General features: G+C 50.7%; 1 protein-coding gene and 1 long non-coding RNA gene across 2 annotated transcripts in view; one reads left to right on the forward strand and one right to left on the reverse strand.

Moving 5' to 3' along the window:
- Window positions 1-16,218, forward strand: part of LOC149912559 (rho GTPase-activating protein 32-like) — a 490,746-nt gene that overhangs the window by 319,711 nt on the left and 154,817 nt on the right. The gene's annotated exons all lie outside the window — the stretch shown is intronic.
- Window positions 9,736-10,827, reverse strand: LOC149912572 (uncharacterized). The gene is made up of 3 exons (XR_016461565.1): window positions 10,746-10,827; window positions 10,123-10,266; window positions 9,736-9,838 (listed from the first exon to the last, which is right to left on the reverse strand). It is a non-coding gene; the product is annotated as an uncharacterized LOC149912572 (long non-coding RNA).

Consider the following 16,218-nt stretch of genomic DNA (forward strand, 5'->3'; position numbering starts at 1 on the left):
TCTTTGTGTGACACAGGAGCTCTTGACTTGAAAGCTAGAGGGATGCAATAGAAAGAGCTGCAACCTCTGGCAGACATGGCAAAGGTGAGTGGGATGTTGTTTCAGTTGCTGCTGATGTCAGGAAGGACTGTAAGGATGGAAAGTCTGGTGTTTGCCATGGGCAGGGAAACACATCTGGTTTTCATTTTCTCTTTCTCTTTGAGTGCCAGATAAACAGGGGAGAGTGTGCCCTCACCTTGGACCCATCCTGCCATCTTCTGCTGAGATGGAGAAATGTTCCAGCTTGTAGAAGGACATCAGGACAAAGATATGTAATGAAAATAAGTCCAGGCTGGCTGTCCTTGTGGGCATCAGCTGCAGGCATCTGCATTGCTGCTGCCATGAGCATGGCAAAGCAGGTAAAAGATTGCTTTTCCTTGTGTGACACAGGAGCTCTTGAGTTGAAAGCTAGAGGGATGCAATAGAAAGAGCTGCAACCTCTGCCAGACATGGCAAACTTGAGTGGGATGTTGTTTCCATAGCTGCTGATGTCAGGAAGGACTGTAAGGATGGAAAGGCTGTTGTTTGCCATGGACAGGGAAACACATCTGGTTTTCATTTTCTCTTTCTCTTTCAGTGCCAGATAAACAGGGAGAGTGTGCCCTCACCTTGGACCCCACCTGCCCTCTGCTGCTCAAAGGGAGAAATGTCCAAGCTACTAGGAAGGACATCAGGACAAAGATATGTAATGAAAATAAGTCCAGGCTGGCTGTCCTTGTGGGCATCAGGTGCTGGCATCTGCATTGGTGTTGCCATGAGCATGGCAAAGCAGGTAAAAGGTTGCTTTTCCTTGTGTGACACAGGAGCTCTTGACTTGAAAGCTAGAGGGATGCAATAGAAAGAGCTGCAACCTCTGCCAGACATGGCAAAGGTGAGTGGGATGTTGTTTCAATTAGTGCTGATGTCAGGAAGACTTTAAGGATGGAAAGGCTGGTGTTTGCCATGGGCTGGGAAACACATCTTGTTTTCATTTTCTCTTTCTCTTTGAGTGCCAGATATACAGGGGAGAGTGTGCCCTCACCTTGGACCCCTCCTGCCCTCTTCTGCTGTCATGGAGAAATGTTCCAGCTTGTAGAAGGACATCAGGACAAAGATATGTAATGAAAATAAGTCCAGGCTGGCTGTCCTTGTGGGCATCAGCTGCTGGCATCTGCATTGCTGCTGCCATGAGCATGGCACAGCAGGTAAAAGATTGCTTTTCCTTGTGTGACACAGGAGCTCTTGACTTGAAAGCTAGAGGGATACAATAGAAAGAGCTGCAACCTCTGCCAGACATGGCAAAGGTGAGTGGGATGTTGTTTCAGTTGCTGCTGATGTCAGGAAGGACTGTAAGGATGGAAAGGCTGGTGTTTGCCATGGGCTGGGAAACACATCCTGTTTTCATTTTCTCTTTCTCTTTGAGTGCAAGATAAACAGGGGAGAGTGTGCCCTCACCTTGGACCCATCCTGCCATCTTCTGCTGAGATGGAGAAATGTTCCAGCTTGTAGAAGGACATCAGGACAAAGATATGTAATGAAAATAAGTCCAGGCTGGCTGTCCTTGTGGGCATCAGTTGCAGGCATCTGCATTGCTGCTGCCAAGAGCATGGCAAAGCAGGTAAAAGATTGCTTTTCCTTGTGTGACACAGGAGCTCTTGACTTGAAAGCTAGAGGGATGCAATAGAAAGAGCTGCAACCTCTGCCAGACATGGCAAAGGTGAGTGGGATGTTGTTTCAATTAGTGCTGATGTCAGGAAGACTTTAAGGATGGAAAGGCTGGTGTTTGCCATGGGCTGGGAAACACATCCTGTTTTCATTTTCTCTTTCTCTTTGAGTGCCAGATAAACAGGGGAGAGTGTGCCCTCACCTTGGACCCATCCTGCCCTCTGCTGCTCAGAGGGTGTATGGCCAAGCTTGTAGAAGGACATCAGGACAAAGATATGTAATGAAAATAAGTCCAGGCTGGCTGTCCTTGTGGGCATCAGTTGCAGGCATCTGCATTGCTGCTGCCAAGAGCATGGCAAAGCAGGTAAAAGATTGCTTTTCCTTGTGTGACACAGGAGCTCTTGACTTGAAAGCAAGAGGGATGCAATAGAAAGAGCTGCAACCTCTGGAAGACATGGCAAAGGTGAGTGGGATGTTGTTTCAATTAGTGCTGATGTCAGGAAGACTTTAAGGATGGAAAGGCTGGTGTTTGCCATGGGCTGGGAAACACATCCTGTTTTCATTTTCTCTTTCTCTTTGAGTGCCAGATAAACAGGGGAGAGTGTGCCCTCACCTTGGACCCATCCTGCCCTCTGCTGCTCAGAGGGTGTATGGCCAAGCTTGTAGAAGGACATCAGGACAAAGATATGTAATGAAAATAAGTCCAGGCTGGCTGTCCTTGTGGGCATCAGCTGCTGGCATCTGCATTGCTGCTGCCATGAGCATGGCAAAGCAGGTAAAAGATTGCTTTTCCTTGTGTGACACAGGAGCTCTTGACTTGAAAGCAAGAGGGATGCAATAGAAAGAGCTGCAACCTCTGCCAGACATGGAAAAGGTGAGTGGGATGTTGTTTCAGTTGCTGCTGATGTCAGGAAGGACTGTAAGGATGGGAAGTCTGGTGTTTGCCATGGGCAGGGAAACACATCTGGTTTTCATTTTCTCTTTCTCTTTGAGTGCCAGATAAACAGGGGAGAGTGTGCCCTCACCTTGGACCCATCCTGCCATCTTCTGCTGAGATGGAGAAATGTTCCAGCTTCTAGAAGGACATCAGGACAAAGATATGTAATGAAAATAAGTCCAGGCTGGCTGTCCTTGTGGACATCAGCTGCTGGCATCTGCATTGCTGCTGCCATGAGCATGGCAAAGCAGGTAAAATATTGCTTTTCCTTGTATGACACAGGAGCTCCTGACTTGAAAGCTAGAGGGATGCAATAGAAAGAGCTGCAACCTTTGCCAGACATGGCAAAGGTGAGAGGGATGTTGTTTCCATTGCTGCTGATGTCAGGAAGGACTGTAAGGATGGAAAGGCTGGTGTTTGCCATGGGCTGGGAAACACATCTGGTTTTCATCTTCTCTTTGTGTGCCAGAAAAAAAGGAGAGTGTGCCTGCAAGCTGGACCCCTCCTGCCCTCTGCTGCTCATAGGGAGAAATGTGCCAGCTTCTAGAAGGACATAATGACAAAGATATGTAATGAAAATAAGTCCAGGCTAGCTGTCCTTGTGGGCATCAGCTGCTGGCATTTGCATTGCTGCTGCCATGAGCATGGCACAGCAGGTAAAAGGTTGCTTTTCCTTGTGTGACACAGGGGCTCTTGAGTTGAAAGCAAGTGGGATGCAATAGAAAGAGCTGCAACCTCTGCCAGACATGGCAAACTTGAGTGGGATGTTGTTTCCATAGCTGCTGATGTCAGGAAGGACTGTAAGGATGGAAAGGCTGTTGTTTGCCATGGACAGGGAAACACATCTGGTTTTCATTTTCTCTTTCTCTTTCAGTGCCAGATAAACAGGGAGAGTGTGCCCTCACCTTGGACCCCACCTGCCCTCTGCTGCTCAAAGGGAGAAATGTCCAAGCTACTAGGAAGGACATCAGGACAAAGATATGTAATGAAAATAAGTCCAGGCTGGCTGTCCTTGTGGGCATCAGGTGCTGGCATCTGCATTGGTGTTGCCATGAGCATGGCAAAGCAGGTAAAAGGTTGCTTTTCCTTGTGTGACACAGGAGCTCTTGACTTGAAAGCTAGAGGGATGCAATAGAAAGAGCTGCAACCTCTGCCAGACATGGAAAAGGTGAGTGGGATGTTGTTTCAATTAGTGCTGATGTCAGGAAGACTTTAAGGATGGAAAGGCTGGTGTTTGCCATGGGCTGGGAAACACATCTTGTTTTCATTTTCTCTTTCTCTTTGAGTGCCAGATATACTGGGGAGAGTGTGCCCTCACCTTGGACCCCTCCTGCCCTCTTCTGCTGTCATGGAGAAATGTTCCAGCTTGTAGAAGGACATCAGGACAAAGATATGTAATGAAAATAAGTCCAGGCTGGCTGTCCTTGTGGGCATCAGCTGCTGGCATCTGCATTGCTGCTGCCATGAGCATGGCAAAGCAGGTAAAAGATTGCTTTTCCTTGTGTGACACAGGAGCTCTTGACTTGAAAGCAAGAGGGATGCAATAGAAAGAGCTGCAACCTCTGCCAGACATGGCAAAGGTGAGTGGGATGTTGTTTCAGTTGCTGCTGATGTCAGGAAGGACTGTAAGGATGGAAAGTCTGGTGTTTGCCATGGGCAGGGAAACACATCTGGTTTCCAATAGACCCCAACAATGAGACATCAGGTCGCCGTGTGGGCTCCTGGGTGACACTGCCATTTCCCAGCCATTGCAGCCTAGGGGCAAATAAAGTAAAATACTTCAGAAAGATCTCACACTGATTGCATATTTTACTGTTCTTTTACACAAAACAGAAGGGGAGGGCAGCAGATGCATGCAGCTGCATCAACACCCAGGCTGCTAAAGGAATGGAAAGACAGAAACATCAAATATCAATGCCTTATTCTAATGCAAGGAGGGAAGCTTTTTTCAATGTTACTTTTTATCATTAAAATAAGCAGTTGGCACTCTTAAAGGAAAATCCTAGGCCCCAGGTTCTGGCAGTGTGGCAATCTGGACTCAGCTGTGAAAGATCCAAACAGTCTGTTCCAGATTTTAACATCCCTTCTATGCATTCACAAGTTTTCTCTCTTGACTTCCCCTTACAGCCGTTAGATGCCAGCAAAACATCCCACAAACACTCCTTACCTCTGTGCACACAGGCACCCATCCAACCAGAGCCATCAGTCATTCCCAGCCATGCGCTCTTCCTCCAATCATGGTCAGCATCACACGGCCGTCACGCAGCTCACTTGACTCAGTTTTTCTCTTCTTTCTGGAGGTGTCCTTGCTTCTCAGCCTTACCTTCTCGTGATGTTTATCTCGCTCTGCAGCTCCTGCTCTGAATAGGCTTTCTTGTATTCCCGCATGACAGGCACAAAATGCAGCCACAGCCCCTGCCACCAAGGTCAGCTCTTCAGCACACATTACCTGAGGAGCACTTGGCAACTCCTGCAACCTGAGCAGTGCCAGGAAGACTGTTTCACTTCTGCTTCTCCTGGCTCAGAAATTCATTTTCCTACCTAGAAAATGGAAAAAGAAAAGAAAGAAAAAAAATCCTGACATAAAGCAGACACAATTGATACTATGGAATTCTGGAAGGCAAGGGATTTGCCCTCTATGATGAGAAGTTGACTGCAAAGAACTCAGAAGAGCCATGAGCAGGTTGTGAACTTGTGGGTAAAATCAGGAAGTGCAGCAGTGCAGGGCTTCTGGAGGTGAGGGTCTGCTACAGCCGCCTGGAAAGAGAGCCTGTTGGTGGGAGCTGCTTACTGCAGCCAGCAGAAGCATCGCACTCACTGACTCTCATCCTGATGGGGGATTCCAGTCAGTCTGGGAAATCAGCATGGCTGGCTGCAAGCAATCTGACAGACTCCTGGAGTGCAGTGAGAATCACTCTGTGGTGCAGGCATTGGGCACAGCAAGCAGAAGGGAAGCATTGCTGGACATGGTGCACACCAGGGGTTACGACAGGAGGCGGTCAGGGCTGCAGTGACCATGCCCTCCTTGAGTTGGTGATCTCAAGGAATGCGGGCCTGGCAGGAAGCAAAGGCAGGAGCCTGAACTTCAGGAGAGCCAGCTGCAGGCTGTTCCAGGAATTCTTGGACAAGATCCTCTGGACAACTGTTTGTAGGGGCAAAGGGATGGAAAAGAGCTGGTCACTTTCTCAGAAAAAACCTTCCTCAGGTTGCACGCTGAGCTGCAGGAGAGGAAGGGGAGGAGGTGCCAGCACGGCTCTGCACGATGCTCTGCCACACTGGGCAGCTTGATCATGGCTCAGCAGTGGGATCCGACGAGGAGAAGGGGAGAAGGAAATCAAGGATGGGAGGGAGCCATCAGACACAGTCAATAAGTGTCTGTGAAGTCTTGCAGACCGAGAGATTCCCAGGTTGTTTCTGCTTTTGCAGCATTTGTGTGCTGCAGGGTGAGCAAAAGGTTCTGCTGCTTGATTCTTCTGCAGGAGCCGCCTAAAAGGGAAATGGCCACTGAGCTGCAGACCAAGCAGTACTGCCTGACGTTGGCCAGGGGGAGCTTCTCCTGCCGCAGTGTGCTGATGACAGGTCTGGAGATGATCTGCAGGGCCAGTTCGTAGATGGGAGCCAGGAAAGGACATGATGGGAGGAGGGAGGTGTTAAGCAACAGCCAAGGCATGGAAATGCATCAGAAAGCCCTGAAAAGCGTCACAAAGCCACAGCCAGGAAGCTTGGGAGTATCATGAGCAGCATCCAGGATGCGAGAGATTATTTGCTACCATGCCAAATGGTAGCAGAGCTCCCCCTGCAGACATCCCAAAGCCAGACAAAACAGGAACAAACCCGGAGCTGTGCTGCACGCACCCCACGGCCACAGCATTGCAAGCTGGGGTGCCTTGCTGTGTGCTGCATTCATCCCAGTCCGTGTGAATGAAGACTCTGGAGGCAGTCAAGGCGTTGGTTGAGCACAAGTGTGCTTTTATTATTAAATAAAGGACAGGAGGGTGTGAGAGGTCCACGGTGAAGATGGGACTCATCCTGTCTTGTCATGGAGAGAGTGGCTCAGAGCTCTCAGTGCTGCTGTCCTGTGCCTGAGACTGGAGGCCTGATTGAAAGTCCCCCTGCAAGAGGCTCTGCTCCTCCTCACTGATGCTGACCTGCTCCTGCATGGAGGTGCTGCTGTCGGGGCACTCACACTGTGCTTGGGATGGGCTGCACTGCATGGACTCCTGGTTACAATCCAGGCTGGCGACTGTGGTGTCTTGCAGGCCCAGGTCAGCAACTTCAGCAGAGCCAGGTGTAATGAGGGCATGGACTTCGATGAGCTCCTTCTCTCCATCACTGTTTTCATGTGGAAGGCTGCTGTTGGAACTGCAGCAATTTGTGCTTCCTAAGAGCTCTCCACTGATGGAAGCACACAGAGCTTCCTCGCTACTTGCCCTGGATCTTGTGGGTTGGCAAGGGCTCGATTCACCTAGAAAGGATACACAGGGGTTAGTGTCAAACTTTCACAAGCTGAATTATGACAGTGGTTGATCAGAGGTGTACTGAAGACATTAGGCAGGGGCTGGAATGGCAGAAGGAGATACAAGTGCAGAGCAAGCTTGAATTGTATGTTCCTGAAAAGCAGGGATTTGGAAGCTGCATTTGCACCCTTACCTGCCAGGACTACCACTGCTGTTTCTGAGGGCTGCCTGGCATTGCGCTGCAGTTGGCGTTTGCTGCCAGAGGATGGCTTTCTGAGCCTGAAGCAGCAACACCAACTGCTAGCTGGTGATTCCTCACTCTTGCTCGGTGGATTTTGCCTGGAGAGAGAAAACAGCCAACGCTGTGAGTCGTGCGTGGTGCAGGGTGAGGGAAGAGCTGCACTGAGCTCTTGGCAGCAGTTGCTTGTTCCTAGCACTGCCTGGTTTCTGCAGAAAAACAGAAAAACCCACCCAAACAATGATGCTAGGTGCTGGAAAAGAAAGTCCTCTTTACCTGTCAGATGGAAAGTCGATGACGGTGTGGAATTTGCCCTGCCCAGCTGCAGGGCTTTCTTCCACTTTGATGTCCCTGCTGCTCTCTGTCACAGGGGGAGAGCTGCTGTGGCCTCGCCTCTGTGCCTGTGCCTCCTCCAGGCTGAGCAGCTTTGTGGCAGCAGAAGAGACCCCCACAGACTTGGGCCCTGGGAGAGAATTGTGCCCTGTCAGGGAAAACCACAGGTAAGAGCGAGGATCAGAAAGCAGCAGCACAGCCACCACAGTTCTGGGGGAGGTGCTGTATTTTTCTCAGGCTTGCTTATCCGAGACACTGGAAGAAGAGGAGCCCAAAATAACCATGTGGGCAGAGGTGTGTTTATGGCAAAGGAAACGGTCATCATTAAGAGCAGCTTACTGTATCAAAATAGGCAAGGAAAAACCCAAGGAAATGGGGGCAGGGAACTGAGAAAGCTTTGCTGCAACGCTTGCATCAAGCTTCTCCTGCATGCAAACCATAATAATGATGGTTTCCTCCTTGTAAATTTTGGGCTTGGACATTCTCAGCATCCAGCAACAGGATGCCATACCCTAATGGAAGCGAGAGGTCTGCTGTCCCCTTGATAGTAAAAGAGTATCTCAAAGGTCCCGGAGAAGGCCTGCATTTGGTCAAGGTGTCAGGTCAAGATAAAGCTAATGGAGGAAGACACTCACCTGCTGCATTTGCAATGTCTGCTCTGGATTTGGAGCCGAAGAGGACGTCTGTGTGGTTGATGATGAATTCCACCACATCTGACTGTGTCTGCAGCTCCATGCAGGCAGCTCTTCCGCTGGCGCAGGCAGACTCGTTCTGCTGTGATCTGTAGAAAAGGCAGATTTTAGAAGTCATTTCTCCAAGACCGTTTCCCCGAGTCTGAATTGTTGCAGCCAAAAGCTGTCAGCTGAGGCTCTGGAGACTTCCGCAGTGGGCAATCAGTGATGCCACTGCAGAAATTCCCCTGGATGATCAAGGACACGTCAGTCCCATCTCAACAAGACTGCAGAAATTGTCACCTAGACATTGTGCCCGTGGGGATGGAGAACAGCCCAGGCTCCTGCTCTGCTGTCAGCCACAGATTTTACAGGAGAAGAGCACATTTGATGGAGAAAAAGGGAGGACTGTTTTTTTTTTTTTACTGGAGAACAGATGAAGCGTTGTGTTGGAACAGAACCAGCAGTTTACCTTAAGAGGTTTGGAGCCCACACAATGGCTAGGTTCTTGGCATGCATGTTGGTTATACTAAAGCTCCCAGCCAGACACGCCAAGTGTCTCATCAGGAACTCCAGTGTCCTGGAAAACAAGAGAGGCAAACGTTCAGCACCAACGAGCATGCCGTGCTGCAATTCAGAAAGCAAACCTCCATTCATGCTACTTCTTGTGATTGCTACTGTCACCGAAGGTGAAGTAGATCCAACTTGACTGAGTGCCACGCTGCAGCACCAAGCCCCAGCACAGCACAGCCGCAGCCATCAGCTGCACCAAGCGTGCCCCCGTGCCCAGGAACTGACCCCATAAAGTAAGCCCATGGAGCCTTCAACCCTTCAGCATACACAGGCATCGTGTTGCCGGCGTGAGACAGAGCCTGGAACCGCATCGTTGCCCTCTGCAATGCAGCAGGGCTGAGCTCAGCAGGCTGAGGGCAGCACTGACCTGTAGTGAGGAGCGGGCAGCTGCTGGATGACGTCCTGCATTCTGAGCAGCCGCTCCTCCTCTGTAGCGGCACCAACAGCATCCTGGAGTAGTGCAGAAAGGGAGCGAGACACCAATCAGGCTAGTACACCACTGCGAGTAAACCTCGTGGGGCTGACAGCAAAAGGGCCTCCGAGCTGGGGCACTGCTGCAGCCATCTGCCAAGAGGCCCAGGAAGAGGGAAATGAAAGACGTGGCCTTGTGCTTACCGAGAACTTGCCGTACAGCTGGTGGGTGAGCAGAGGGTTCGGGAGCTCCCTGAAGTACATCTTGCAGAGGGAGCTCACGCTGTGAATGTCACGGACGGTGAGCTCAGGAATCTGCTCCGACTCAAATTCCTGCCTGGAGAGAGGGACGCAAACCCGGTTGAGCGAGAGGAAGGCAAGCCCAAAGCCACACCAGATGCACTCAGGCTGTGTCAGTCGCAGCACTCTTACCGCAGTCTCTGGATGTTGGACGCGACGCCGGACAGGCGGTATATCCCCTGCACCACGCCGTGCTGCTCAATGAACTCAGCGCAGCTCTGGAGGACCTGGGGGACTGAAGAACACGTGCCAGCCGTCAGTGGAGCTCCTGATTCAATCGTGCTGCAGGCTGTGCTCCCGGGAGTCACATCCCATCCACTAAGCCCAGCCAGGCTTGGCTGAAGCAAATACAGATGTGCTTGTCTCTTAGGAGCATCCGCCTCACTTTATCCTTCAGCCATCAACTCCCATTACACGTGTCTCCACGGCTATCAGCCTGCCCCCTGCTAGATATGAGCTCCCTTTCATCTTCTTTAGATGCCCAGCAGAGGAAGATCTCAGGAATAGGCAGCTCCTTACCATCACGACCGGAGTGGAGAAGATGCTCTCCCAGGTCACCGCCAAACACCCTTTCCTTCTCCACCTCCCGCTCGGTCGGTTTCTTTGGGCGGGCCTTCACCAAGGAACGAAGGAAGGTGAGGATCTTGCTGCGTTTCTTGGGCACTGCACAACAAAAGGAAGAAACCAGGTCATTTCAGGTCTGGCTCCGTTGGACGAGGCCGAGCACAGCACATTCTACAGAGCACGTCAGAACGGGAAGAACATTACCAACCAGTACATACAAAAAGGGATTTTCTCCATCTCTGGAGGAGCCCAAGGCCAGGTTGGATGGGGCCCTGGGCAGCCTGATCTAGTCTCACATTAAATGTGGGGGCTGGGAGACCATCCTGAGGCGGGAGGGTTGGAGCATGATGATCCCTGAGGTCCCTTCCATCCAAAGCCATTCTATGAAGATTCTATAGTTTCCCCAAGTCCAATCATAAACACAGGAGGATTGGGCCAAATCCCTGCCCCATGGCGTGCATGAAGAATCATCAACCCAGAGGACAATGTGGCATGGATAAAGGAGGTACTAAACATGGAACACACCCCAAAAAAGACTTCATTTTGCTTCCCCACACCATGAAATGTAACATCCATACCTGGCTTTGGCACTGAGTTGATGAGTGCCTCAGGAATGTTCTTATTAATGAGTTCCACACACTCCCCTGGGAAAAATCCAACCTGTAACAAGAAGAAAAGAGAGGCCAACTATTGCATGCAGCACTTCTCAGATCTGAACTGTTAAACCAAAAGCCAGATAACATTTCCCTCGGAACGTGCTTGCCTGACGTTCCATAAGACTATCCAGCAGAAAATCGCCATAGTTCACAGCATAAAGGTAATAATTTTTCAACATTTGCAGCCAAAGGCAAGGTCCTCTGACACCGACACAGGGAAACTGTTTATGTCCTTTAGGCATCCTGTGCAGGCAGAGCAGCTTTAAGCTGAGATTCCTGCCTCTACTGAAGTTGCACTCTCCAATCTGAAGCTTGTGCCTACCTGGAAGCCGAGCTTGCCTCTCCACCAGGGGGTCAGCTCCTTTGGTGGCATGTCGATGACACACACGATGTCTCCCACCTGCAAGAGATTGCAGTGTCAATCCCAGCTTCAGTACGGCTGGGAAAGCACAGCTCAAATGTCTGCATTCTTCTGCACTGCCAAACATCGCCGAGCATTAAAGCACTTGCACCAGTGCAGCTCTGAAGGCATTTGCCATTGTAAAATTGAGCAACAAGGAACGCCTTGAACTGCTTACCTCAAAGGAGAGTTCATCCGCTGCCTGGGCAACGTGTCTCTTAATAGCATGGGCAGCAGCAATAGCTGGAACATTCACAGGTGCCACCTCATGGTCCAGCAGGGGCTTCCCCTTGTTCTCAGCCTGAAACAGAGAGCACAGGCCACGGTGAGGAGCTGGGAACCAACAAGGAGGATTTCAAGGTGAGGAGCACATCTGCAGAGAAAGCTGCAGGAAATGCACTCGGTCCTTATCATGGGCACTTCAGAAGGAACTGCAAGTCTAATAACGGCTGTTTCTCTCCCTGGTGTGCAGCAGGCACACGCCAGCAAAGATGCAACTCTCCCCACCCAGGCTAATCAGCAATGGCACTGACGCAGACAGGTGGCCTTGTCCATTTTGCCCCATCCTTTCCTGCGCTCTTTGTGCAGGAAGGCTGACTGTTTAAGATGCTAGGAGACCGTGAAGAGGGAAACCAAAGCTACGGCTGCAGTTACAAGGTGCAAACAGTGCCATTGCAAGCACCAAGCAGCTCTCTTGAGCAGTCCAACCAACAGCGAGGCCAAACAGAGCAGAGAATGATTGTTGTTTCTGCAGCCATTTCAAGGGAAAAGTCAGTAGAGGACAAACCCCACAGCCGAGATGGCTCTGGTACTTTGATAAACTTGCCACTCTTGCACTGCTGTCTTGCCACAGAGGAGCTCTCTTGGAAAGCAGGAGAGCACATCTGCGGCTCACTCTGCTGGCTGCAGTCAGGGAACAAAGACCAATCAGAGCTTCATACTCTACCTCTGTCCATGCCAGGTCAGGCCCACAGCTGATCTCGCTGCACGCCACAGCCATCAGCGTAGGTGTGACAAGCTGGAACTGAAAAGAAACACACTTTTATTTTCTCTGTTCACATCTCTGCTGTGCTCCCTACAGCTGTCGGGCACACTCACACAGCCCAAGCACGCCTGCTGGTGTCCCTGGTGATGCTGTGCAGCTCTGCACAAGCTGGGGCTGGGACTCTTGGCCTAAGGGACTGGTTTACTTAAGACCAGCTGGTCACAGCACCACAGACAGCATCCTTCTGAGGGCTGAGCTGCAGAGCACGTGGAGAAAACCCACACGTGACCAGCGTCCCATCAAAGCTGGATGAGGCTGTGTTACTAAACACGGGGCGTCACGGGCTGCTAAAGCATGTGGGGGGACAAAGCATGGCAGGTACCTGGCAAGAGATCAGAACGAGGGAGACAAATCTCACGAATCCGCAGCCGTTCCTTGTCACTTTGCTCTGATCTTCCACGAGCAAAAGCTGCAGCAGGGTAGCAGGCAGAGGGTGGAGAGAGGAGAGAGAAAGAGCAGGTCAGTTTGCTTCCACGGTTTAGCAAAGACTACGAGGGAAAAACCAAAATCTGCCCTCCCTCATCTTAAAACCTTAAGTTTTCAACTTAAAACCATTTCCCCTTGTCCTGCTGTTATCTACCCTTTCAAAGAGTTGATTCCCCTCCTCTTTGTAGGCTCCCTTTAGGTACTGAAGGCTGCCATGAGGTCACCCCACAGCCTTCATTTCTCCAGGCTGAACAAGCCCAGCTCCCTCAGCCTGTCTTTGCAGGGGAGGTGCTCCTGTCCCCTGATCATCTCTGTGGCTCGCCTCTGGACCCTCTCCAACAGCTCCCTGTCTTTCTGGACACTGTACTGCAGCTGGGGCCTCACAAGAGCAGAGCTTGAGAGAGGGGGAAGATCACCTCCCTGTCCCTCATGGCCACCCCTCTGCTGATGGAGATAATGTGATCCTATGAGCTCCGCCAGCCAGCAGTTCTCAGCACTCACTGTCCCCCCGTCTCTCCCACACTGTCTCAGCTTACCTACAAGGTGCTGCACAGGACGGTGTGAAGACAAAGGGACGCAGTCGGTGCACAAGTGCAACAAGCGAGCTGCTCAGTCAGAGCTCCAGCGCTCCAATGAAGGGACGCAGCACGCACTGCTCCTCCCCTCATTCTAGCCCTTATGACATCACTGAGGGCCACCAGGCTGCTCCACCACGACGGACAGGGTGGGGAGGCAAGACCAGTCACAAGGGCAGAAGATTCCAACAGCCCAGCCCAACGTTCTGGAATCAGGGGCTGCTTGGAATTCTACCCCAGCCAAATCCTGGAGAAGCTGGCACGGGGTCGTCATGACCAAAGCGCAGGACCTGGCGCTTGCTCTTGTTGAGCCTCGCACAACTGGCCTCAGTGCATCCCTCTGGAGGGCCTTCCTGCCCTCAGCCAGATGGACGCTTCCTCCCAGCAGCGTACCTTGCAGTGCTGGGCCCATGTCAAATCCACACTAGAGTGGGTTTTGTTACATTCAAGGGCATGTTGCAGCACCCATCTATTTCACCTGGAAGGAAATAAAGCAGGAGATGGGAGAAACACAGAACTGCTGCCAGACTGCTTTATCCCTTTCTCAGCCCAACTTCCCTTGCCTCATCCCCTACCCCAACTCCTGGATGATGCCCACAGGCTGATAGTTGGATCTCAAATCCATAGGAATCCTTTCACAGGACTCCATCAAAAAGGCTGTCACACTTGTTCCGTACACTCACACTGACCCAGCAGTGGTATCACAGTCACTTAACACACACACAACAACCAAACCCCGAGCATGCACATCCCTTCCTGCGTGACTGCAGCCCACAGCTCCCCTTCACACCTCCGTGGATCTCTGGTGTTTTACACTGATGCAGCCTCGCTGCAGCTCCGTGGCTGTCACACAAGGCCTGCAGGACCTCTTTCTCTGCAAACCCCGTCTGCAGGCATTGGTTCACGAGGTTCACCTCCTGCCCTCCTGAGCAAAAACAAGCACTAAGAACAAGAGCAAAGCACGCTGGACTCGACCTGGCTGGATCCCCAACCCTCAGTCCTGTCAGACGGACCCTGGTGTGGAGACTCATCCCCAAAGCCTGGCTGGACATCAGCACAGGCATCATTCTTCAAACGCCCCATCCAAGCAGCAAGGGATCAAAGCGTTGGCACAGCTGAAACAGAAATGCTGTGTGAGTTTCCTGTTAGCACTGAGCAGGAACAAATCTACCGCTGAGCAGCAGGATGTGAGACAAGCAGCAGAAGACACCCAACCTGCAGAACCAGCTCGTTTGGGGTCGGTCCAGATGTTTGTCTGCTCCCTTCCCTGGCCCAGGCCAAGCTTGTGAGCTGCTCCTCCTTGGTGCAGGGGGAAATGGTGCAGATGCCATGTGGTGGCTATGCACAGCATGCCTTTTACTTGCTTTTCCTCTCTCCATCTGCCAATAGCAAACAGCATCTCCAGCCTCCAGAGATCACTGAGTCCAACCCCTGCACAACAGTGAAAAAAAAGATATGATAAGGGGTACTTAAAGCACAGCATCTGTAATCAGATCAGACTCCTGCACTGTGAAGACTTCCATGAGTATTCCTGCAGAGTGCATCACTTAGTCTCTCTTTAGCCTTGTGTTCATGGTTTTCCTGTAAGAGCTTGTCTAAACACTGCCTATAATCGTGGTTATGCTAGAAGCATTTGGATTTATTGATCCTCAGTGTGATTTCAATAACAAATGCAGATGTTTTTTTGTTAGGGACAGCTTTCAATTTCTCAAATGAAATTTCAATATTGCATTAGGTGTTGACAACCACGGGGCTGCAGTACAGAGAATTACAGGGAGATTAATTTCTCCATCTCCATTCTCCTAGACATTTATGATTACAGTGATGTAGTTATAGACAAAGTTGCAAGATACCAAAGCTAGAATAACCTCTTGGTGCAGCAGGATGTCTGGAGCCCAAGTGCAGAGTCTCAGTGTTGCAAAGCCTTGAAGAGGTGCATCGTATGTGCTGGGGCTGATGACACAGACACTGGAGCAAGGCCAGTGTGATGTTAGAAACTTGACCAGCAGCTGATCTGTTGTCAGCCATTTCTGGACACAAACGGGATCTGGTCGACTTAGGACATGACCTTTGGGCTGGAGAGCAACTCCCCGAGGAATCACACAGCCACTGCAGACCGTTGGCAAGAACCCCATACCAAAACAGCTCATCTGCAATCAGTTTTTAATCTGTGCAGCAGTGACTGGAACAGGCACACGCTCTCTGGAATTGCAGGAATGTTCACAAGTGGAATGGACATCACCTGTGTGCTCCAGCTCTTCTGTGTGCATGCGAGGAGCAGTGATCCCCCTGCACCCAGGGCTGCAATAAAGTCCTGTGGGCTTTCTAAGCTGCCCACCAGCAGCCCAGGCTGCCCAGAGCCACATCCAGCCTGGCCTTGGATGCCTGCAGGGATGGGGCATCCACAGCCTCCTTGGGCAACCTGTTCCAGTGCCTCACCACCCTCTGGCTGAAAAACTTCCTCCTCACATCCAACCTAAACCTCAACAGCCCCCGTCTCAGTTTAAAGCCATTCCCCACTTGTCCCATCACTATCCACCCTCCAAAACAAAACACCTCGGCTGTTCAACACTGAAAGAGCAAAATAACCCACAGCTCTTACTTCCACTGTATGCATTTAATTCCAAACTTAAGGTCACAGGTTAATTACTCAGGTGATCCTTCCTGACAGAAGAACTACTCGTAGTGATGTGTAGGAGTAAGGAACAGTTTGAAAAGGTCATGGACATATTAGAACTTGCAGCATTTATCTTAATAGATGCCTACATTGCACAGCATTTTGTAAAACACACGTTACAAGTACTGTGCATTGGATTACACTATATCAAACTCTAAGTAACAATACAGGTTGCTTTTAAATCTACACTTACATGTTTTCTTCTAACTCCTTGATAAAATTCCTTACTACCTTCAGTTTTATAGCCAAAGCAGTGTTTGAGCTGGTAATGT

This window comes from Phasianus colchicus, chromosome Z, assembly GCF_987193195.1.
Source record: "Phasianus colchicus chromosome Z, bPhaCol1.hap1.1, whole genome shotgun sequence".
Lineage (NCBI taxonomy): Eukaryota > Metazoa > Chordata > Aves > Galliformes > Phasianidae > Phasianus > Phasianus colchicus.